This window comes from Oryctolagus cuniculus, chromosome 10, assembly GCF_051225735.1.
Source record: "Oryctolagus cuniculus isolate XC-2025 breed Fujian yellow rabbit chromosome 10, ASM5122573v1, whole genome shotgun sequence".
Lineage (NCBI taxonomy): Eukaryota > Metazoa > Chordata > Mammalia > Lagomorpha > Leporidae > Oryctolagus > Oryctolagus cuniculus.
Genome location: NC_142876.1, coordinates 33788591 through 33813480, shown reverse-complemented (window position 1 = coordinate 33813480; position 24890 = coordinate 33788591). Strand labels below are relative to the sequence as shown.

Below are 24890 nucleotides of genomic sequence, written 5' to 3'. Positions count from 1 at the left end.
AGATTTACTAAATCAGATAAATGCAAAAACATTTGTCTAGACTGAGATATACCTCAGTGAAGGGCAGCCAGTGAGTGAAGAATCAAAAAAAAAAAATCAAACAGAAAGAACAAAGGATGTTAGTTATCTGTAGAGAGCAACAAAGAACTAAGACAATGACAATGTGTACCTTTTGGAAAGGGTTGATGGCTTGAAATACCTTGAAATAGGCTATCTCAGGAAGAGTACCAAGGGCAAAACTCCAGATTTCCTAATTTTTCAAGAGAAATTTGTGGAGAATTGTTTTCATTATTATACTGAATTCCTCCTTTTGTAATTTTAGCAAAATTTTATTGTAAAGTAAAGACTCAGTAACTCCTGGGTCTGATACACCTGATAGATCAGGCAAGCATCTCAGTAAAGGAATGAGAGCACCATCTGCACTTTCTGAAGTTTTCATGGAAGTGAGTATGTGTTCCCCATTGCTTCTCCTCTCCTCTCTCTTCTGGGAAGTGTGCAAGGGGGATTTCTGGTTGTGAAATTCATCCCAGAACTTCTTAGGAGTCCCCTTGGTGAAAAGCAAATGCTGCTGGCAGGGAGATGGCTGAAATCCATCTAACAGGTTATAAAACAGGAGCAATTACTTTAGGGGTGAAATTATTAGACATGAGCCGGCGCCGTGGCTCACTAGGCTAATCCTCCGCCTTGCCGCGCCGGCACACAGGGTTCTAGTCCCGGTCGGGGCTCCGGATTCTGTCCCGGTTGCCCCTCTTCCAGGTCAGCTCTCTGCTGTGGCCCGGGAGGGCAGTGGATAATGGCTCAAGTGCTTGGGCCCTGCACCCCATGGGAGACCAGGAGAAACACCTGGCTCCTGGCTTCGGATCAGCGTGGTGTGCAGGCCGCAGCGCGCCGGCCAAGGCGGCCATTGTGGCGTGAACCAATGGAAAAAGGAAGACCTTTCTCTCTGTCTCTCTCTCTCACTGTCCACTCTGCCTGTCAAAAAAAAAATAAAAAGAAAGAAATTATTAGACATGATTCCTTAAACAATTTTATTATTACAGATGATTTCTGTTAGTCACCCACATTGCCATTGTTCCCATGGAGTACCAAGTTAGGGAAACTAAACAGGAAGATACACAACAATTCTTCCTGAAAGCCTTGAATTTTATTTTCCGACTCCCCAGCTATTCCTTTCTGCTCTATTTCTCTCATCTCCAGGGAATCTTTCCCAAATGCCTCAAGTACACAGCTACCTGTGAGAAATGGTCCCTCTCTACTTTTAAAATGTGCTTTGGGAAATGCTGTGGAAAAGACATTCACATTGAGGTGTAACTGATCGAAATTTGTGGAAATAGTGTTTCAACAGGTAGAAAAGCTATGTAAGGCTGAAGAGGACAACATTAATGGTGAGTTTCAGATGAACCATTAGGTAGGATCAGTTTGTGGTACCTCTCTGTGAAATCCCACTCGCATTTACATGTCCTCCTGTCTCCTATCACGATTAGTCTGCTCCCTTCCCTGTTCCTCAGAGGCCCATTTTGAATTTGACTGGGCTAAGTGAGCTCAAATAAGGGAGCCCTACAGGCACGTTCACACACTTATATCTTCTCTAGCTGAAAATAAAGTCCCATGAACTGAACAGTGAATGGATACAAAGCATGCCTAGGCACAATTAGGGAAGAGAAAATTAGAAAATTAAGCAAACTGGTAACAGAACTCAGCAAGTCATTACTGATTACTGATATGGTGAAAAGAAACAGGAGGGGAAGAATTGAAAAAGGAAAATGCTAGGAGTGCCATGACTGCTGGGTCTGACAAACATGAATCAATCCAACAAGCCAACTCTTCCACTGATCTGAAACATTCAACTCCAGCATAGAGTGATTTAGCAAAGGGAAAGTTATCCAACTGCACTTGCAGGGTGAGTGGAGCAGAGAGAAGTGTATATTGATAAGGAGAGTCAGATGTTCTAGAAATCACATGAAAGTCCAAAGGCAATCAATGGGCACGTTCTAAATCTAAGGTGGTGGACAAAGACCAGCGCCAGTTCACAATATAGTAACTTGCAGTAACATAGTCCTCTTTGCTTTCTGCTCATTCTTCTGGTTTGAGGAGAAGACTACTTATTCTTGAGCCAAATGGAAGTTCAAGATTCTTTTTGGCAAGAACCATGTTGTGATGAAGCAGACTAAGCCACACCTGATGAAGCCTGCACCCCATATCAGAGTGCTTGCTTGAGTCCCAGCTACTCTGATTCTAAAATGGGTGCCCGAGATGGCAGCCGATGCTGGCCCTCCATGTCCCTAAAGGACCATTTTACCCAGTTCAGTCCCCTACCCTGTATTGTTCCCCACCTTATAACCTACATATTTTTCCAAGTTGGAAAGCCTGAAAAAAACGTGTTAAGAAATAGCTCACTCTGCCTACTGCCCTCCCCTCCCAACCCATAGCCCATGCTAAGCTGTATAAAACTCAGCCTGTTGGAGGGCTGGGCTCTGCCATCTGTTTGGTCTGTGCACATGCCAGCAGTTGGTCACCTCTGCAGATTTATTTTTCTTCTTGAATAGATTTGTTTTGGCTGTGAGTTCTTTTCCTGTCTCCTTCCTCTTTTGCCCCCCTTTTCCTTAAAAATAGATCTGTAAAAAATAAACAAATAAAATTTATTTGGCTTTATTGTACTTGTTGGCCCTGTGATCCTTCAGTGGGGCTATAGACAAATACGCAAGTGACTACATCTCCCCGGTGATGGAGGACAAGGAAAGTCCTTGAACCTCACTGGCAGTAACAATGCATCAGAACACTCAATTCTATGCTATAAATATATCTGAATGTCTATGTACAATCTGCCACCACCATAGAGTTATAATGATGTGTAAGTATAAAATAAGAAACACTGACACACGGGTAATTTACTGTACTTCAGTCTAATAGTTGCTTTCAGAGGCAGTTTAAATAAAACATTTAAGAAGACACTAGAATAGGCTACTTTAAGGAATGGAAGTGGAGAAAAGAGAGTTTTAGGAGAGTTATTACAAAGAAGATGACATCTAGTGTAAACCTCATCATGTTCTCATTTCCTTAGTATGGTAACATTTTTGCTTAAGTTTTTACCATATTTCCCACCTTCTTTTGTTAAAAAGAAAAATATTGGACAAAATCTTTTGAGAAATAATAGACTAAGCAATATTGTAATTGCTATCAAGCTCTTTCATTTTTTTACCAAACAGAAGGAGAATCCATAAGAAATTTAATATGTGTCCCTTTAATTTTCAATCTTTGGCAGGAATTTGTATCAAAAGTGAAGACTTCAATTCTACAAAGACAGAGCCTTTGGGTAAAGTAACTGTGCCTTTGAGAAGGACTGAATGATTACCACAAGTCTGGACATTAGAGACTATGTTTTCTGAAAACAAAGAAAAACACACAAAGTAAATAACTAAAAAGGAAACCTCACAGAGTGTCTCTGAGCTGCTGCTCAGCACGTGTGGTCTGCTTACCTAGTCAAGCATTCCTTGGAACAAGGCCCCTGTTGGTTTTATTTAACAACAGAAGTACTTCTATCCACATGGCACACCTTTAGTGATTGTTGGTTTAAGGCAAATTGAACAAAATCAGCAGGATGAACCGCTCCTAGCTTTGATTCAATTTTAATAAATAAAGGGTTAATATTGAAGATACAAAGCCTTTGAACATCTATAGAGTCTGTATCAAAACTGACATCTGTACATTTTCTTCATTTCTTAAAATACTTCAAAGGGAAAATGCTAATTAACATTAAGAACCTTCTTCATATATTAAGTTTACAAGATAATCATATGATTTATAGAAATGATTTTTCTTTTCAACTGGCTAGTTTTAAAAATATTTTATTTATTTATCTATTTGGAAAGTTAGAGTCGGAGTTACAGAAAGAGACGGAGAAACAGAGAGAGATCTTCCATCCCCTGGTTCAATCCCCCAGATGGCCATAAGCACAATGGCTACGACTGGGCCAAGTGAAAACCAGGAACCAGGAGCTTCATAATGGTCTCCCAAGTGGGTGGCAGGTGTCCAAGTATTCTAGTCATATTCTGCTGCTTTTCCCAGGCCATTAGCAGGGGGATCAATTGGAAGTGGAGCAATCAGGATTCAAAAGGATACCCATATGGGATGACAGTGTTACAGTTGGCAACTTCAGCCACTATGCCACAATGCTGGCCCTTCAACTGGGCTACTTTTTTTCTTTGAAAATATTTTTGCAAAGTTAATTATACCATAATCAAAAGGACCAAGCATATTGAGTACTATCATAATTCAGATCTCTCTGGTTTCTTTGACTGGCTGGAGAAAAAATTTTGTAATGGACTTCTGTGTTTAGGTTAGGTCAACACCAATGATTTCCCTTTCTCAAGGACATTGATTAGTAGCCTTAAATGTGTCCGCAAAATCTTGCCATTAGCATAGAAATGAAAGTGACTGAAGTGTGTAGAGTTTGTTTGTGTTTCCCTCAAAATTCATACATTGGTACTTAACCCCAATGTGATGGTATCAGGAAGTGGAGCTTTTAGCAAGAGATTAAAACACAATGGTGGAGCCCTTTAGAATGGGATTAGCTACCATATAAAAAGGCTGTTTGTCTTTTTATCCTTTAGCCCATTTGAGAACACTGCAACAGGGATCATCTTGGAATCAGGAACCAAACACCAGAACTGCCACTGCTTTGACCCTTGAACTTCACAGTTCCCAGACCTGGAGGTTAAATTTCTGTTCAGTATGCAATCCAAGATATTTTGCTATGGCAGCAAGGACAGATTCAGCCAACTACACTCTGCTCTTAGAACCTTAGAGTTTCTGGGAAATGTGACTCATGCCAATAAATTGTACTTAAATGAAAACTCAAATTTTAAAGAAAGAAAACACAATGAGATGGTTTTATTATAGTCAAGTAGCTCATGTCACACTGATGCTTTTATTAAGATCATCTTATTTCAGAAAAATGTAAGATCTATTACAGCATTCTACTCTAACTATAATTAAGGCATTTTCCTTCCTTTCTTTTTGTATTTTGTCTAACAAAAACCAACTAATGATGTTGTGAATTACCTGTGAGCAGTCTAGTGAATAATTGTGTCTGTATAAGAATTTCAAGAGCCTACAGAAAGGAAATGACTTGAAATGGCAGACCTCAGACCCAACAAAGAAGCTTCCACCCAACTGATACCAAGCTCCATTATCAAGAAACTTCCACCTATCTCAAGTCCTCAATTTCCCAGACATTAATCAGAACAAAGCATGAAAATCTGCTCAATTATCAGTTGACTGAACTCACTGATTTTTTTTTCTAACCAACCCCTGCAGCTACTTTAAAAATTATTTTTGCTGGCTTGATGAGTGACAGAGCACATTTTGGATCAAGAGATCACTCTTTCCACAAGACTACCAGCTTTATGAAATAAACTCCTTCGTCTTCTAAGCTCTTATCTCTAGTGAATTGACTGTCCAGTGTCGAGTAGCAAGGGGCTGATTAATTGTCTAATAATGCTACCTGAAGGTACTGAAGATCATGACCTAATAGTATGAACTCAGAACTCTTCACTGACAGATGCCTTAAACATTCATTAGAACATGCTATGTGTGTAAAGAACGCTAATGGAATCACTGCTGTGTTAATCAACAAACTTGAGTAATTTTCTCCAGGACCCACTACTAAAATTTAATTATTTGTTCTGGACAAGGTTGTAGTATCTGAGTTCATCTGTAGCTGCCACTTTATGTCAAGTCCTCTAATTGAATATTGAATATTGCCCCAAAATTGCTCCCAATTTGCAGGTACATTTTCTATCTTCCAGACGCCATCATTGAAGCTTTGATTTAGTCAGGATCTGGATTATGTGCTGTTGCATATTTCATGGAACATTCCACAATAGTAGACAATCTCACTGGCGGCTCTTGGAAATGACAGCTGTGGGGTTTCTGGGCCAAATGTTGCTTTGCTTGTGAGCCAAGATCTAGAGACTTGGAGCTGGAGGAAGAAGCTGGTTTGTATCAGACTGAGGCTGAGAACACGCTGTAACTCCTGTCATCATGAAAACTTTTCTGTGTCCAAAGTGAACCACCCTGATTTCAATGTATTCACCATTGGTGATGGTCAATGCTGGATAATTAGCAAGTTTCTCTGATGACTTCTCATTTTTAATTTTTCACATTTGCCTGTTTTGTACAACTGCTTTTCTCTAAGATATTCACAATCATTATGATGTTCTCATTTACATCACCAATATTCAGGACCTATCTTTTTACTTTCTATTTTTCTCTTAGATTCCAGTTCAACCAGGTTTATTACAATTATTTGCACTTAAGACAGAAACACGATGCTTAGAATCCAAAGGTAGAAATATGACCAAGAAATGATTATTCACCATATAATGTGTCAGTGGGGAAAATCAACACATTCCTTCATCAACATTATTCTGAATCAAACTAAGAAGCAAAAGAGACTGGCAGCACTAATTCTGGGTAGCATTATGTGCATGAAGGTGGTTTCTTTTGCAAATGTACACAGGACTTCTATGAGCCAGCCTGAACCAAGAGTATTTATTTCAGAACCATACTGTGGAAAGGAGCAGGAGGTGCTCCAGGAATAAGAGGCCTGTTTTTCCTAAGGATAAAGAAGTAACTTCGTAAATGATACAGATACTAGTTTTCCCATAGAGAATCACCTTGTGTTGACCCCAGGGGAAATCAATGTTTTCTGCTACATAGGGAGCTAAGTTTATATGTAAGAGTTCTCACCAGGAAATTGTATACCGAAATTTCTAAACTTGGATAGAAAGACCCACATCCAATTTATTAAAATGGTCTAGAACAATCTACCTCAAAATCCTATGGTCAATTCATCCAGGTTAATTTAAGGTACATTTTGTCTTCTTAAAAGCCAGAAATGTGCTAAAGAACCAAATAACATTTTTTGTAAGGCTGAGTTTTGATAAATACAGGTGAATGTCAAAATAGGGGAAAAATAAAAAAAAAAAATATACTTTCCACACATTGTCACTGTAGCATCATCAAAGGCACCCACCCTTCCTATAAAACTACCATCCTCTTTGAAGGGTTTGGTTTATCCCAAAGTACAAATTTTCTTTCCTGCTTCAGAACATAAAAAGTATAGTTGTTACAGGTGGATTCCGTTAGGGAATTATCAGAGGCCTGGTATCCTATCTGTTAAAGGCACCCTGGAGAAGAAATTATTTTGTTTTTTATTGACATTTTATTGATATAAGTAGAACAGACTTAATAGTTCATAGGTACGATTCTAAGAACATAATGATTCTTACCTCCATTCTTTCTTTCTTTCTTTCTCCCTTTCTTGAGCAGACTCTATTTACGAAGTAGCAGAAGCACATTTCTGTAGAGTTCCACAAAGATTTTCCTTACTTCTCTTGGTCCATAAAAGATTATAAAATGTTATTTAGAAAGGTCGGAGTTTGTGAACTCAAGAGGCTTCCATAGTCTTGGCAGCTCATGACAAGAGCCTTGGGTAATTACTAATGTTATAAATAAGAGTGTCAATTGTTAAATCAACAATGGGAGTCACTGTGTACTTACTCCCCATGTAGGATCTCTGTCCTTAATGTGTTGTACTATGCGAATTGACAGTAAAACTAGTACTCAAACAGTACTTTATACTTTGTGTATCTGTGTGAGTGTAAACTGTTGAAACCTTTACTTAGTATATATTAAGTTGATCTTCTGTATATAAAGATAATTGAAAATGAATCTTGATGAAGAATGTGATGGGAGATGGAGTGAGAGATGAGATGGTTGCAAGTGGGAGGGAGGTTATAGGGAGAAAAGCTGCTATAATCCAAAAGTTGTACTTTCGTGATTTATATTTATTAAATAAAAGTTAAAAATGTTATTTAGAGTATAATTATAAATGTATATATATATTGTTATATATGCATACGAAAACACATTAGATGGTTCATGAACATGCCAGTTATCTGAAACCTGTAATACCCAGAGGCCAGCAATGTGGGGCAGTGGGTTAAGTTGTGGATTATAACACTGGCGTCTCACACTGCAGTGTCAATTTGAGACCGGGGTTCTCCTCTTTCAGTCCAGGTCCAAGCTAACGTACCTGGAAAGGCAGAAGAGGCCCAAGTTCCTTGGCTCCTGCTACCCATGTGGGAGTCCAGGATATAGTTCTTAGCTCCTGGCTTCAGTATGGTTCATACCTGACTATTGCAGCTATTTTGATAAGCAAACCGGTGACTGGAAAATCTGTGTCTCCTGTGTGTCTCTCTCGGATATTCTGCCTTTGAAATAAATAAATAAATCCTAAAAGAAGTCCAAGTTTCCATTCCCAAAATTCTTCTCCATGTATATACACACATACATAAACATAGCTGTAGATTTACACATATTATTTAAATTATAAAACAGTATTAAATAATCATAACATATCTTACTCACATTTATCTCATACATAAGTATGTGTATACTCAAACTAAATTTTTTAATATTCTTTCCTGATATCTCTGATGCTTCTGCTAATATTTTAAAATGAGTTTCTAAACAAATTTGAGCAGTCATTCCCCATTATCTGACTGCTCTATTTTAGAAGTTTTTTAAGCCAGTTTTTTTTTTCATTCCACTCCTTTTCTCAATCTATCCTATAATAAATGCTTTGTACTATCATAGGCTTGCAGTGCTATACACAAGCTAGAATTACGGATGAAATTGGGTGATGCAGAATGATGTGGTGTGATCTGTGCACTCCATCGTGTTGCGCTTTAAAAGAGAGCATCCAGGGATTCCTCCTAGTCTATTCAGACAGGAATACTTGAATAGAAATGTCAAATATACTGATGCTACTGGGGAATATTCTATGAGTGAACCCAGAAGCCAGAAAAGAGAACGCTGGGAGGGAACAGTGGGTGAGGAAGTGGTCCAGCAATTGGATGTGCTCTATTCTTAATATCCTAGACATAATAATAAAAGGAGATCATAACAGAGTTGTGATAGACATTACCAGGATCCCCTTTTCTCTCCTAGTCACTTGGAAATTACCCATGTATCATTTTCCAAAAAAAAAAAAAAATTAGCAAGTTTTGTACATTTCATCATGTCCCTATTTTCAGCCTCTTCGATCATGGAAGCTTAGGTGTCTGGGGTCTCCATCAGAGTGAGTAACAATAATGAGTATTAGGCCCTTCTCCTATCCTCACATGAAGACTTGGCACTGGACATGTAGCACAGATAAAGAATAATTTTCTGTGATTTCTTCCCCCTTGATCCCAGGATTTCCTGTTATCTCAACATAAACTGTCCTAACTGTATGACAAAGATATCTACATAATTTGGATGCCAGCAGTAAGCTCATATTTTTCCCCTTATGTCAAGACTAATGCAGTGTTCTCTATGTTCACCTGGAAGCAAGTTTCCTTATGTACCAGAATTGCATATCCAAACCTGTTCACCAAGACCTGGCAGACCAGAATGTGAAGTGAAGTCGGGGCACAGTGAATCAGCTCAAACAGGTCATGATGAAAACAAGACACAGTCACACTAGAGGAGTCAGTAAGGCTTGAGATTATCATTGGAAGGGCTGCTACTGTCTCCATGAATAGCTCTAGATTATCCTTCAATAAGAATGTCTGTAAAGGACATCTCTTAGAAGAATTGATCTTCTCTAAGGTACATGCCAGTCAAAGTATTTGAAATATCTTTCCATGTGGAATATACTTTGACTTCTTGAAGCCCTCTTTGTCCTTTTCCACTCTCTGAGGTTTTACTTATTTTAGTAAATTTGGCTTCAAGTGCAAACAGAATAGAATTTTGAGAAAACAAATAAATAAAATTTTTCAAAGATTCATTTGAAAGTGTGTGTGTGTGTGTGTGTGTGTGATATGAGAGAGAGAGAGAGAGAGAGATTGTATATCTGTTGATTTACTCCTCAAATGACTGTAACAGCCAAGGCTGGGCCAGGCTGAAATCAGTAGCCCAGAACTCCATCCTGGTGTTCCACTTGGGTGGCAAGGGCCTAATACTTGGGCCACTCAGCTGGTTTCTCAGGCACATTAGCAGCAAACTGGATTATAAGTGTAGCAACAAGGAATTTGAATTTGTAGCAACAAGGAACTTCAACGTGGGACACTGGTGTTATAGGCAGCAGCTTAACTGCCACAAAGATGGTCCCAACAAGAAAGAAAAATACAATTTTCCAACAAGTTTCAGAGAAGGGGGAGACTAATCTTCAGTCAAAATACAGGGGGTCAAATCTCCAAACTGGCAATTTATCTTATATAATTCTGCCTTTAATTAACTAGTATTCCGGGTCAGCCAGGACATTCGTTGACTTAATCCACTTTGTTGCTCATTACTCAGGTAACAAAGTCAGTGGTATTATCAATTTGCAAAGAATCCAGGGAACACTTTTTAGTCAAATTTTGAAAAATTTAAAAGAAGTGCTACAACTTGTCAAAAGTGTTTACGTTCTGAAAATATACCAAATGAACAACTCAATCAAGCATAAAAGCCACCGTAGGACTTTAAATTTTCCCTGTTCTTCTGAGCCTTCTTACATAGTGGTTTTGATTGCCCCCTAAGGATCTATAATTGACAAAAAAAAGCAAACTATGTTTAGAATAATGACTAGAGTAACTAATATGTGATATTATGATTCCATCAAGCTCTCTCTTTAGCTATTAATTGGAAAGGCACCAAAGGATTCAAGTACAAGCAGCTTTGCCTTAACATACTAAAATTTTTAAAGATAAATGATATAGGCTAAACCATCTCCTTGAATGAATTTTCTAATTACCAGCTTTGTGGGACCATTATCTCTGCATCTGAATTTGAGATTCATTATATTGTACATGGAAACACAATGAAGAAATTCTTTAGCATTTTACTCTGGGAATTCTTTTTTTAGCCAACAATTCCTTTCAATAAGGTATCTTTTGTGTTTTACAAAATCCAAGAGATTGGAACTTCCTAGCTTCCACAGACTTGATGATTGCTAGACTAAGCAATCAAACATTCATTCATTCATGGTAATTCTGGGGTGAAATGAATTCTCCATTCTGAATGGCTTAGCCTCAACTCCCCTCAAAAATAACTGAGACAAAAGTTTCTATGCAGAAAGCAAAAATTATGAATGGTGGAATCAAGCAGGAAAACAGAAGTCATTGCAAGAGTACATTGCTGAGTTAGCCACCACTATGAATGGCTGATGCTTTATCCCACAGGATCCAAGAAATCTAAGAAGTATGTCTGAAATTGTTTGAGCCAAAAAGAAAGGAGGAAGCATTTATTCATCATCTCTTCTCCTCTATAATTCTAAAATTACCTTAAGGGATTAACGATGTTGCGCTTTGATGATTTTCGTGCACAAATCCAGAGTGGATTCCTATGGGTGTCTTACCATACAGATTATGAAAACCTCTGGGCAAAGAAACAATAGAATTGAAGAGTTTTTTGAGTTGCAACAGCATGGAGTTTGTTGAAGACCATATGGATTTTATTATTAAAAGAATGAATGAAATACAAGTTAAAGCCAAAAGGATCTGATCCCAAGTACTTGGGACTCTGTACTCACATGGGAGACCTGGGGCACCTGGCTTCATTCTGGCCCAGCCCTGGCCAATGCAATCATTTCGGAAGTTAACCAGCTAATGGAAGATTCTCTCACTCTGTCTCTCCTTCTCTCCTATAACTCTGACATATAAATAAATAAATTTATTTAAAAAAAAAGAATAGTACTAGTGTCACTTTAAGGCCTCTAGCCTCAATGAGAGGAGGGAGATATGTGCAAAGAGAGTCTGCATGTAGGCGGCCTTGCTTTATAACAACCTGCTCTTTTAATATCCAATCCAATCCTGTGAGACTTAACCTTCTCCCATGAGATGAGCATGAATCACTTCTGAATGTATTGTTCCCATGACCTAATTAATTCGCACTAGGCCCCACCTCTTAAGGATTCTTCCACTTTTAAAAAATATTGCAAAGGAACAACTCTGTAGCATATGAGCCTTTGAGGGGCAAACTATATCCAAAACATAAAATCCTGCTCTGAGGAACATTGATTCCTACAACATTCTGTGAATTACTCATTGAAAATGGAGGCAACATGAGATGTCATTGTGAATCTTCTTTCACACTGTTATAAAACTAGAATACTAGCCACTCAGAGTAATTGGAATAAATTAGCAATTTTTGGCTTGGTTTCTACCAGCATGATAAATCCAAAATGTCTAAGTGCTAGTTCTAGCTTAATGTTTAGACTCTTACTGTACCCTCTTATAAAAGAAGAGTTGCCTACTATGAGTATGTATTTCTAATCTAGGAGCACCTCAGTGGCAGAAATCAGAAGTAAGTAACTGAAATGATGATGATAGGGACCAATCATATTCTCAGATGACTGTGTTTATCAAGGGCATAACACTAAATAGAGGATTCCAGGTCCGTAGCATCATCGTTCACTGTCCATTCTGGCCCTAGATCACAACCATCAGCGAGATTTTCAAAGATGCTAGTTTTGCCCACACCAGCACAAAGCTCCCTGTTCGGAGGAAACCTGGGCCTACCCAGACAGCTAAAGCACTGAGAAGTTCTTTCCTTTCAGAAAACTGACTTTTGATAAAATGCTTTTGATAAAATTCCCTCGGCTTATTACTTCCTCAGTAATAGGCCTTGTACTTTCCACATCATCTCCCTTCATTGATCATTTAAAAAGTTATGTCCCAGAATTCTGCTTTACCAGCAGCATTAGCAAGGAGATAGATCAGAAGTGGAGCAGCTGGAATCAAGCTGGTACCAGTATGTGATGCAGGTATTGCAGGCAGTGGTTTAACATGCTATGCCGTATAACTCCAAGACAATAGTCTTAATGACCATAACATTACAAGTAACGCATTAACTTCTGTATTAGTGAGCTTTTTATTAGTCTAATTAAAATACCTGAGAGGAGATTCTTGAGAGGGGAAAGGTACATTTTGGGTTATAATCTGGAGGTTCGCAGATCCGGACGTGGTGGCCTAGTAGTGTGGCATCTGATGGAGGCTGGCAGTGGCAGAGCAATGCAGAGGAATGATCCCATAGTGAGTTAGGAGGCAGAGAGGGAGCTAGGCTGGACTTGACTTACAAAATAAACCCTTTTATGAAATATGCTCTGTAATAAGCTCAAAATGATTTTGCCAGGCCCACAAATATATCAAGTCTCTACATACATTAGCCTTCAGAGTTTAAATATCTGCATGAGTTTGGGGAGCAGGTTCCTATTTAATCTATAACAACCTCTAACCTCACTCCTGGTTCTAATGTTTTTAGCCTGAATTGTAGATGTGAAACAAATATCTAAGAATGGTTATATTACTGAGGAATGTGATTCCAAGAAGAAATAGTAAGAGAAGGAATAAAATTATAAATAAATCAAAATTGTGTAATCATATTGGTCAGTACTAAATTAACCGACTGCTTAGTACAGGGAAATATTCTGAGAAGCTTTCTAAACTATTTCTTAAAGAAGAGAAGGGTAAACTTTGACCTACTACTACCATTCCTCATCGTTGGCACAGATCAACATTTACTTCAAGAGAGAATGGCATTTTTTTTTTGACAGGCAGAGTGGACAGTGAGAGAGAGAGAGACAGAGAGAAAGGTCTTCCTTTGCCATTGGTTCACCCTCCAATGGCCGCCGCAGCCAGCGCGCTGCGGCCGGCGCACCGCGCTGATCTGAAGCCAGGAGCCAGGTACTTATCCTGGTCTCCCATGGGGTGCAGGGCCCAAGCACTTGGGCCATTCTCCACTGCACTCCCTGGCCACAGCAGAGAGCTGGCCTGGAAGAGGGGCAACCGGGACAGAATCCGGCACTCCGACCTGGACTAGAACCCGGTGTGTCAGCGCCGCAAGGCAGAGGATTAGCCTAGTGAGCTGAGGCGCTGGCCTGAGAGAATGGCATTTTTTGTCATTCATGGAAACTGTCTGGCCACACCCCCACTATGAGGGTGGTACCCAGGGTTCTGTATATTACCAAGCCTTCAGGTGATTCTGATGCATGCAAACATTAAAGAGTCACTGATTTTGGTGGGGTTCAGCAAACTAAACTAGATGGCTTCCTACTTTTGTAAATACAATTTTATCATTCATTTGCTGATTGTCTGTGGTTGTTGTCATTACAACAAGATATTGAGTAGATGTTACAGAGAGTTTACAGCTTTCAAAGAGTAATGTATAATATTGTCATTTAGAGAAAAGCTTTGTTGATCCCTGAATAACAAACTCCAGAAAGAGAGAAATAAGGTAGCCAGATGACTATCTACATATCTATCTATCCATAAATCTATCTATCTATCCATTATCTATCTATGAATCACTCAGTGTATCTGTATGTGCCATAGAATTTTAGAGAAAAAGAGAGAAAAGGCAAACTACATGGGGATAAGTCCAACTGAGGCTGGAAGTGTAAGAAGCTGAATAACTGGAAAAGAAGAAAAGAGGACACTTTTGAAAATAGTTTAAGAAAAGGTGGAATCTATGAGGAATAGTAACTAGCTTTGATTCACAGAAATAGCTAATTGATGGTAGAAAGCGGTAAGATGCAGACTGATTCTAGAACTTCCTTATTTTGTATTCCTGTGTAAAGCATCCATGTTTTCCTCATATTTTGTTTTAGGGAAACTCAAAAAATACATACCTGGATTGAACGTCTGGTCATCTACTGAGTAGCTGAGTGATCTTTTGTAAATTACTTCTATGAACTTCATTGATAATAGGAAATATAATTCATCATATGTCTGTCACATATTTGTATACTGAGTTAGGCAAGGATCTTAACTGAAAATAACATGCAATTTTAACTAGTTTTATCAGAAAAGAGATTTAAGGGACATTAACTAGAACATAAAGGTGGTAACATCCATGGAGGTAGAGTTTGTTATGGATTGACATCAGCAAACAGCAAAAGTGCTACAGCTACAGCTGGTGGGCATGGACCCACAGCTGACAGTGATGAAGGTGCTGGCAAGGAATCATATTGCTGCTCTCTCTGGAAACCATGGGTCTCCATAATTGCATTGACAACAACTGGCTCTGTCTGTGGCAGATTTCCTTCAAGGATTCAGTCCCCATGATCTCATGAAACTCATTCAATCAGGAGGGTATAGTTTAAATGATGCTTATCCCATATAAAGGAATCTGGTAAGAGTAAATTTTTTTGGTTTTCATGAAATTTTATTTAAGGTATATAAATCTCATGCATTTCATATATACATATATATGAAATTAGAAATTACATATATGAAATAGAAACAAATATATGAAATTAGAAACATAGTGATACCTGCTCCCTCCTGCCCACACTCCCATCCTAATTCCTCCTCCCTCTCCTATTCCCACTCTCATTTTTACAAAGATCTATTTTCAGTTCACAGGATTAACCCTATGCTGAGTAAAGAGTTCAACAAATAGTATGAAGAAAAAAACACTGTTCCTGAACAGAAGAGACAAGGGCTGTAAATAGTCATCGAATCTTAAAATGTCAATTTCACTTCTTATAAATTACATTTTAAATGTTCATCAGATGTGCATCAAAAACTGATGACTGGATAAAGAAATGATAGTATATATACACATTATGGAACACTACTTAGCAGTAAAAAAAAAATGAAATCCTGTCTTTTGCAATAAAATGGATGCAACTGGAAACCATTATACTTGGAGAAATAAGCCAGTCCCCAAAAGATAAATATGTTTTCCCTGATCTGTGGTAAAGAAAGGTGAATTTTAAATATTATTCTTTGGGCAGGTGTGACTAATGCAGAAAAGTTCCCTAGTTCCAGAGACTGTTTTTGAAGTGATAATCTGAAAATACGGCAAAATCCAGACAAGCCTCATTATCATTCACTTCCTTCCCCCTTCTCATGCCCTTTTAAAAGTTAATAGTGATCACAGAGACTCTTGCCATGAGCTGCCAAAGCTATGGAAGCATTTGTGACCACAAACTCTATCAGTGTTTGGACAAGGCCATAAGCAAAGTGTAAGTTCTCTCTTCTCTTCAGAGAAAAGTACATCCTTCTTTGATGGCCCCTTCTTTCTACTGCAGTCTCATTCACAGAGAGCCTTCATGTAGGATATTAAATTAACAACAGAACTCAATGTGCACTTACTCCTCATTTAGGACCTCTGTCCTTTATGGGAATTAACTACAAAACTTGTTTCAAACAGTGCTTTATACGTTGTGTGTGGGGAGGGGTGAAAACTGTTGAAATATTTACTTAGTATAGAGTTGGTCTTCTGTATATATTGCCGTTGGTTCACCCTCCAATGGCCGCCGCGGCCGGCGCGCTGCGGCCGGCGCACCGCGCTGATCCGATGGCAGGAGCCAGGTACTTATCCTGGTCTCCCATGGGGTGCAGGGCCCAAGCACTTGGGTCATCCTCCACTGCACTCCCTGGCCACAGCAGAGAGCTGGCCTGGAAGGGGGCAACCGGGACAGAATCCGGCGCTCCGACCGGGACTAGAACCCGGTGTGCTGGCACCAAAAGGCGGAGGATTAGCCTAATGAACCACGGCGCCGGCCAGTCTTCTGTATATTAAGTTAAACTAAAAATGAACCTTAACGAAGAATGGGATGGAAGAGGGAGTAGGAGGTGGATGGGAGTGGGGGTGGGAGGGCGGGTATAGGAGGAAGAACCACTATATTCCTAAAGTTGTACCTACGAAATTTTCATTCATTAAACAAAAGCTTTTAAAAAAATATTAATTGATAATACAATTGAATCTCTCATAGGAGTTTCATTGATCCAGGATTATATACTGGTAACACATCATATTTGTCAGCTTCCTTCGCTGCAACTATAGGACATTATGAGAAATAAACACCAATGATATATAGAAGATCAAATTGCACTATAAGTGTTAAGTTTTAAATGTAGTAAGGGATTTTCTCATTCATATCTCCTGCCAAAATATCGCTTAGGAAGGATTTGAGTTCAAAGTTATTGTTGACTTCCTCACTTACCACCTCCTAATGAAGTTTCCTCCCCACTTAAACCCCTCTAAACTTTGGTTGATTTGTTGCAGAGGCATGAATTAATGTGAATTAAGTAACAACTCTGTTAATAAAGACAAACAGGCAGGTATACTGCCCAATAAATCATGTGTACATAGCCCAATATTAATTAAAATCATTTAAGACTTAAACATCCATTTACTCATTGACAAATTGCTCTCAAGAAAATCTGCTAGAAGATTGGGTGACCTGTGTTTTCTTGTGACTTAGATCATGGTCAGCTGACTATGAGATTCTGAACAAATTATCTAACAACCCTGGTACCTATTCTTCCCATCTTTAAAACCAAATAAAATGGTTTTTCTTAGCTTCCAAAGTTTAATCCTATATCATTTAAGAAGATCACATGTATGATCAGCATAGTTTATTTTTATTAAATATAAATTGTATTTTGTTACAAGTAAATAACTTGGGAAATATGAAATACCAAATATGTGGCCTGCTGATGACTGAACAAAAAGCCTAGAAATAATTAAGTAGGTAATTAGGTTAAACTGGTTAGCTGGATGAAAACAGACATCTAAATGTCGTAACTCAGAATAGGATTAACGATGAGCTATTTTGAGAACTGAGTATGGACAGTGTCCTTTTATCATCTGGATTTCACTCTCTATTTCTCAAATAGCTAATAATTTGGCTATATTTTGTATCAGCAGAAGCACGAGTTTAAGATGGGACCTGGCAACTGTTCTATGGATAAGCCTGTAGAAAATGAGAATAATTGGTTCTCCTTTTGCATAGTTTTTCGGCTGGATGAGGTCTTGGTAATTTGGGAAAGTAAGGCTATTGGGTAATTTCAGACTGGAGTTAATCTTTACCCTGTGTTTCTTTAATATGCACTCTCCCTTGCCAAGAACATAGAATCAGCCAGAGGAAAAACAGTCTTTTGGCTTTTTTTATTGTTGTTGTTATTGTACTCTGGGAAGGGCAATATAAATTCTAAGCTTCTGAAAAGCTACTATATGTTTTCTATAATTTTATACATTACTAAGTCATCAGATTGGCTGAAAATATACCCATCTGAGTCAGGCTGAAATATTTTATGCATGAAAGGAAAACACTGGTCCTACTTTTAAATGAAAACACATGCTAACTGATATACTGTTTGAAACATCTGTATTATGGTATTTTAATACAAAATCACAGATTTGGTGGTGTGGTGGCAATTCAGATGATATGACATTATAAGCTGTCTAAAGACTTGTTATCATCAAATTGCAATGTAAGAAGTTATAAGCCCATAAAGTTGTACTTATATTCTACTTGAGTTAACATGTACATGAGTTATCTTCATATAAAATCTATAGTACATAAGGTATGTGTCTTCCATTCTCTCATCAATAAAAGATGCTGGATGGGCACCTTCATCCAAACTAGCACCCTGATACACACGGATATAATTCATCTTTTCTTCTCTTTTCTGGAAGTCATCATTCTCTCTCCTTTTAATAGAGGCACAGAGGCCACCCATGACATCCTTCCATGCTGTCCTTTGTTATTTCCATCACATAAGGAAGAAGTAAAGGCAAGGAAGGGATTTTCAATTAATTTAAAGACTAATGTATGGCTTGGACTATGGTTCGACTTATTTTCCATCCAAGAACTATAACTCGGTGATTGGTCTACTCAGTGTAGAATCCCAGTAAGATAAGCTCTGCAGCTTTCTTCCCTGACTCTCACTTCCAAAAGAAAGCATAAGCCAGGGTGATTTCTCTCTTCAACAGAAAATGTAAGCAGAGATGAAACCAAGCCTGCTCTGCATGGCTTTTATGTGCATGTGGTTTCCAGGGAAACCTTGCTCTGATATTGCTAACTGTTAAGATAGTAACTGATGCCCCCAGCTTCTGGCTTGGAGCACATTAAGAATGTTCATGGCATCAAAGAAACAGGAAGAGAAACTATATATTATAATTTTTATTTTAAACTGAGTTGCATTTTTTAGAAGAGATACATTCAAAATAACTTGTGCAGGGGCCACCGAGAGTGGGAAAGCATGTCTAAAATGTGAGTAGAAGAATAAAAAATGATCCTTTGAGTGAACAAAAAATACATCTCTATGTTAGGGTTGCTTTTCAGACTTCATAAAGGGAAGACAATAAGACAATATGAGGGATCTTCAAAAAGTTCAGGAAAATGTGCATTATAAGAAAACTATTCATAGGCTTCAATAAGTTTTGCCCAAAAAGAAAATTATCTTTTAATTACATTTTTCCATAAAGTTTTTGAAGTTTCATTGCAAACTGTGAGATTAATGTTTCAGTTGCTTACATTTCCCTACATTTCACAGGAGAGGTGAACTGCTGTACATGACCCTGTTAAAGAACCATAGTGTGTGAGACAGCAAAAATATGAACTAATGGAAATGCTTTGCTTCTATCTTTCATTGGCATAAATGTGGATATATGTTAATGATGCTGATTGTGAAATCATAATGATAAAAAAGTTATCCCAAAGAAGGATAGCTCTTTACCTCAATAAAGAATATAATATATTCCTCCCTGAGTTTATGACTGTTTTCTTATCCTTGTTCTGAATTTATTTCCTTTCTATCTCTTCAAAATCCACCCTCAATTTCAGGCCCTCTTCCTATCTCATTACACTAAGTAATGCTTGCTTTGTTTCTCTTCTCAAATTCACCTACAGTTGATACTTAGAAAGGACAACTCTCTAAACTGATTACTACTAAACTACTTGCTAAAATACAACAGCTTCATTGGAGGCAAAAATACTCTAACAGGATAATATTCCTTCGATATAACTAAGCCACAATGTTTTCTGATGTTAACCTTCAACTGTCAGAGTGTTAATTTAAAAATAAGATAATCATGCGGTTATTTTAAAATTTACCATATTTCAGTGAAATTGACATCTTTTCATTTGTTTACTGTTTAAAGCGCTTTTCTTAATTCCTGCTGAACTATGATCTTTTTACTTGCTCAACTCTTTGTTTAGTGGAAAATTAAGACTTTGACTATAATATAAATCAAAAATGTTATCTCAAAAATTTTAAAAAATGAAAAGCTAATCAACTCTTTAAAAAGGCAGGAATGGAATTGTGCCTTCATGTCAGGAAGGCCAAGCCTGAGCTCTACGTGATACCTCCAATGAATGTGGTCAAGAATCACAGCACCACAGGCTCCTACATGGATTAGTGATTTCTCCTCACGTGCAGAAAGTAAACGATAGACAAGAGAACAGCAGTTCCTCCTCTAGCTCAGTTATGCCAGGAGGAAAGTAAGGTTAAATCCCCCCATTATGTGGACTTAGGGATTCAGAGGGAAAGAAAATGCTCATTTTACAACAGTTTTGACATGGACTTATTGCTTCATCCAAGTCTCCTACATAGGTAGCAGGGTCCTAAACACTCGGGCAATCTTCCATTGTTTTTCCAAGGCCATTAGAAGGGACCTGTATCTGAAATGGAACAACCAGGACACAAACCCATGAACTGGCACTTATGTGCGATGTTGGCAACACGGGCAGCATCTTAACCCATTATATCATAATGCAAGCCCCTACTTGAGTGTTTTTAAAGTTGATCATTTCTTATTCTGGAGCTCATTTCAATAATTTATGATTTGAAGTAAAATATTAGATCTGAATTTTCTGGTTTAGACATGTTCTTCATAAACTGAGTAATTGCGATCTTTTATCTCATGCTGTGGAAATGCCAGCCTTTCAATTCCTCCAAGCATCCCAGTACAGATGGTCTCTTATTGCAAGAGCCAACAACTGTCACTTTATTTTACCAATATCTAAGAGACAGGATGATTACATTTACATCAATCATTGTGAATAATAGAGACAGAAATCACTGCAGTTTTGCAAAATAAACGTCTCTCACTTTCCAGAGAAGTGTCGGTGATTTGCAACATTGACTTGTGATAATGCAGGAGTGAGTCATGTGACAACATTCTATTCTGTTGAGTCAGAGGTTGGAAAGAAACAATTTTTAAAGGACAGGCCTAAAGGTGACTCATGACTCCAGAAAACTTCAGTCTTCCTTTGAAGACAAGTCAGTGTGCAAATAAGGATCTGGCAGTTTTACTCAATCATTTAACACTATGATAGTGTCTCCATTTACCAAATGGCTTAAATGAATTGATTGATGGGGGAAAACAGGCAAAATACTTAGTTTCTGGGTGTTTTGACAAACTTCAGTTCCTATATAGTTTGTGGTTTCAACTGAGATGATAGCTACAGGCTGATGTGACATAACTTTTCTATCTTTACAAGTATGTACCTAATCAACAACCTGATATTGGTTATTCCTTCACAAATTTGGGAAACAGACTGATAGAAAAGAGAAAAAAATTATTTACTAACTTGTTTTCCACTCAACAGACATATAGGTTATGCATCCTCACAAATGTTGGTTCCACTTTCTAAGGCCACTTAGTGAGTAACACAAATCTGTATTGTGGATATCTTACTTGCTTCTAATTTCCTGGCATATGGAGATAATTGTTATATGTAAAACAATGTTTTAAAAATAATACACCTAGGGCCAGTGCCGTGGCTCACTTGGCTAATCCTCCGCCTGTGGCACTGGTATTCCATATGGGCGCCAGGTTCTGGTCCCAGCTGCTCCTCTTCCAGTCCAGCTCTCTGCTGTGGCCTGGGCCCTGCATCGCATGGGAGACCAGGAGGAAGCACCTGGCTCCTAGCTTAGGATAGGCACAGCGGGCCAGCTGTAGCAGCCTTTAGGGGGGTGAAAAAACGGAAGGAAGACCTTTCTCTCTATCTCTCTCTCTCTCACTGCCTGTAACTCTACCCGTCAAATAAATAAAATCTTAAAAAAAATACACCTATTTGAATCTTTTATTTTTTGATTTAAAACATATTTCTCAACAATGTATTTATATAAATTAGCATACTGATCATCTCCAAATAGCATCAGACACTGGATAGATGAATTATCTATCCAGTTGTATAAATCATTTGGGCTGATTGAGGGACAGTGATCTTTGTCCCAGCACTCATACATCATTTTTCCAAATGCATATATTCCTTATCAAATTAATTAACAATAGTAATATTGTGCTTTATTTTTGCTTTCTTTGTTTCTTTACCTTGTCATGTAGCGCACCATTTATTTGTTTTGAAGTTATAAGCCAATGGAAAAATACCATTTTCCATCCTATTAAAATTAAGACCTCTGTCAGCAATAAGTTAAAAACAGCTGAACAAAAACACTTCAAACTTGGCAGGTGGCTGGGACTCCTGAGGAATCATGTCACAGCTAAGTTTCAAAGAAATATTTGAAATTAAAGTTTAGAGATTTTTAAAGGTCCCTTCTGAGTCCAAATTTTGGCAGATGTCAAGATTTGAGGAAATCATTTTGGAAGAGAAAAAACTATTTCAACCTTCTTTTCCACCCCTGCCCAGACAGATTAAAGCAAGGTCTGAATCAGCAATGGGGTTGAAAGGCAGAAATCCTACCACAGTAACTTAAGAAGATCTTCATCCCTGCAGTCTAATTATTTAGGTGTTAATGTGGTGTGGTGCAATCAGAATCATCTAGGTAAAGCTTCTAGACACATTTGAATCATTAGTGTACACATTTGGAAAACCCCCTTGTCATCTCTAGAATTCAATTTTTGCATGTTTCCAATGAGGATCATAATAACGGGAACTGGCTTTTAATTGCAATATTTAAAAAGACACTTTGAAAAGGTAAAGGAAATTAAGCCCTTCATACTCTCCCCCTACTCCTAGTCTACCATACAAAATTATTGGAGTATCTCAAGTTTCCTATTTGATTTTGTTAGTATAGACTTGATTTAACTGTTAAGAACATCTAAGATTACATCATTCTCATATGCAGAAGTTGTGACAATGTTTATTCAATGTCATGGAAGTCAGCACTCTAAGATGAATCATTTTTAAAGTTGATAGTGCCAAGATGATGAAATCAGCCATTTTCCAATCTGATTTGGTAATCAGATAATCAACATATGTGACCCAAACAGACTAAATTCTAATCATTTCCATTTTCAACTTTGTCAGTAATTGGAATTTTCAGTAAGATTATGCAATGCAAGCCACATTTTTTTTTTTTTTTTTTTTTTGCAGAGAAGTGTGAGAAAGAAATGAAGTAACAATTAAGGAGTATAAATATTAGGGTAGTATGTATTGACAAAGATAGAATTTAAGTAATTTTTAAGAGAAGTATAATGTTCATTATCAACATATTTTTTATACATAAACTGAACAAGGTATCGCAAAGTATCATGCTACAGAATGAGTTAAGAAACATACTATTTGCATTTTAAAAACTTATATTTCATGGCCTCGCATTGTGGTGCAGCAGATTACACTGCTGTTGCATTACCAGTATCCTATATTGGATCTTAGTTTTCAGTTCCTAATGTTTGCCTGAGATCCAGGTCCCTGGTAATGGACTTGGGAAAGTAATGTAAGATGGCTCAAGTACCCTATCCCCTGTCATCTACTTAGGAGACCTGGATGAGTTCCAGGCTTCTTCCAGTGAACCAGCTGATAGAAGATCAATTCCTTCCTTCCTTCCTTCCTTCCTTCCTTCCTTCCTTCCTTCCTTCCTTCTTTCCTTCCTTTCTTCTTTCCTTCCTTCCTCTCTCTCTCTCTCTCTCATTCAAATAAATAGATAAATAAATAAATCCTGGGGCCCGCACTGTGGCACAGCAGGTTAAAGCCCTGGCCTGAAGCTCTGGCATCCCATATGGGCACCGGTTCTAGTGCCAGCTGCTCCCCTTCCAATCCAGCTCTCTGCTATGGCCTGGAATATCAGTAGAAGATGGGCTAAATTCTTGGGCCCCTGCACCCACGTGGGAGACCTGGAAAAGTTCCTGGCTCCTGGCTTCGGATTAGCGCAGCTCCAGCTGTTGTGGTCATCTGGGGAGTGACCAGCAGATGGAAGACCTCTCTCTATCTCTTCCTTTCTCTGTAACTCTTTCAAATAAATAAAATAAATCTTTAAAAATAAATAGATAAATAAATAAATCTTATAAAAAACTAGAATGCATATATCATAGAACTTATACCACAGAAGATGAGAAAGTATAAGTGGGGTAATTGTTATGTAGCAAGTGAATTGTATACATAACAAAAATAAAGAAGTTCAGAGGACGAAAATAATCATTAGGAGCTGGGCAGTCAGAGACCTCAGGGAAGAGTCTGGCTATGAGTGAGTGAGCCAGCACATTAATGTGTATGTGTATTTTATATCAAAATATTTTATGTATATTTTATATCAAAAACTGCTAGAAAAAAAGTGAGTTTCCTAGGAATTGGGTGGAAGTAGAAAAGTTGGCTAAAGTTTAAAGTAATTCCCATGGCAATTGTGCTGAAATCATCAAAAAGAGAAACAAGTAGACTTTTTTGCAATGTTGAAAGGCAAAGGATCCAAATTAGCACTGGCACCAAAATTAACTAAGTTTAAACTCAAGGCATACAAGTTATTTTACTAAGAAACATACAGAGGGTTTATGATGAATTATTGAGGTAGCAAAATTCTGGCCAGCAGCTTGGAGGGAATGCACAAAAGCAGAGGGAGACTGAGCCAACAATCTGGTAAGATTACAATCCAGTGGGATTATAGAGAAGGAGTTGCACAGACTCCACTCACATAGACTAGAGTCTCATGGATGCCACTGGAATGTGCAGGATCTCATTCTCATCTCATTATATTGGCAATCTACTAATTTCAGCCAATAGTATTTAGAACCTGTAATAAATTGCCAATTATGCTTCCACTTCTACAAGATCTTTGTCTCTCCTCAAACTCAAGATCTGTGTTGGTATTTTGTACATCTAGGAAAATAAAGTTCAGGGCAGAAAAGTGGCTGGCTTTATAAAAATGACTCTCCTGCGTCTATTA

General features: G+C 38.0%; 1 pseudogene; it reads right to left on the bottom strand.

Moving 5' to 3' along the window:
• Window positions 1-3248: 3248 nt before the first annotated feature.
• LOC100358259 (serine/arginine repetitive matrix protein 1 pseudogene) overlaps window positions 3249-24890 on the bottom strand; it is a 108131-nt pseudogene continuing 86489 nt past the window's right edge.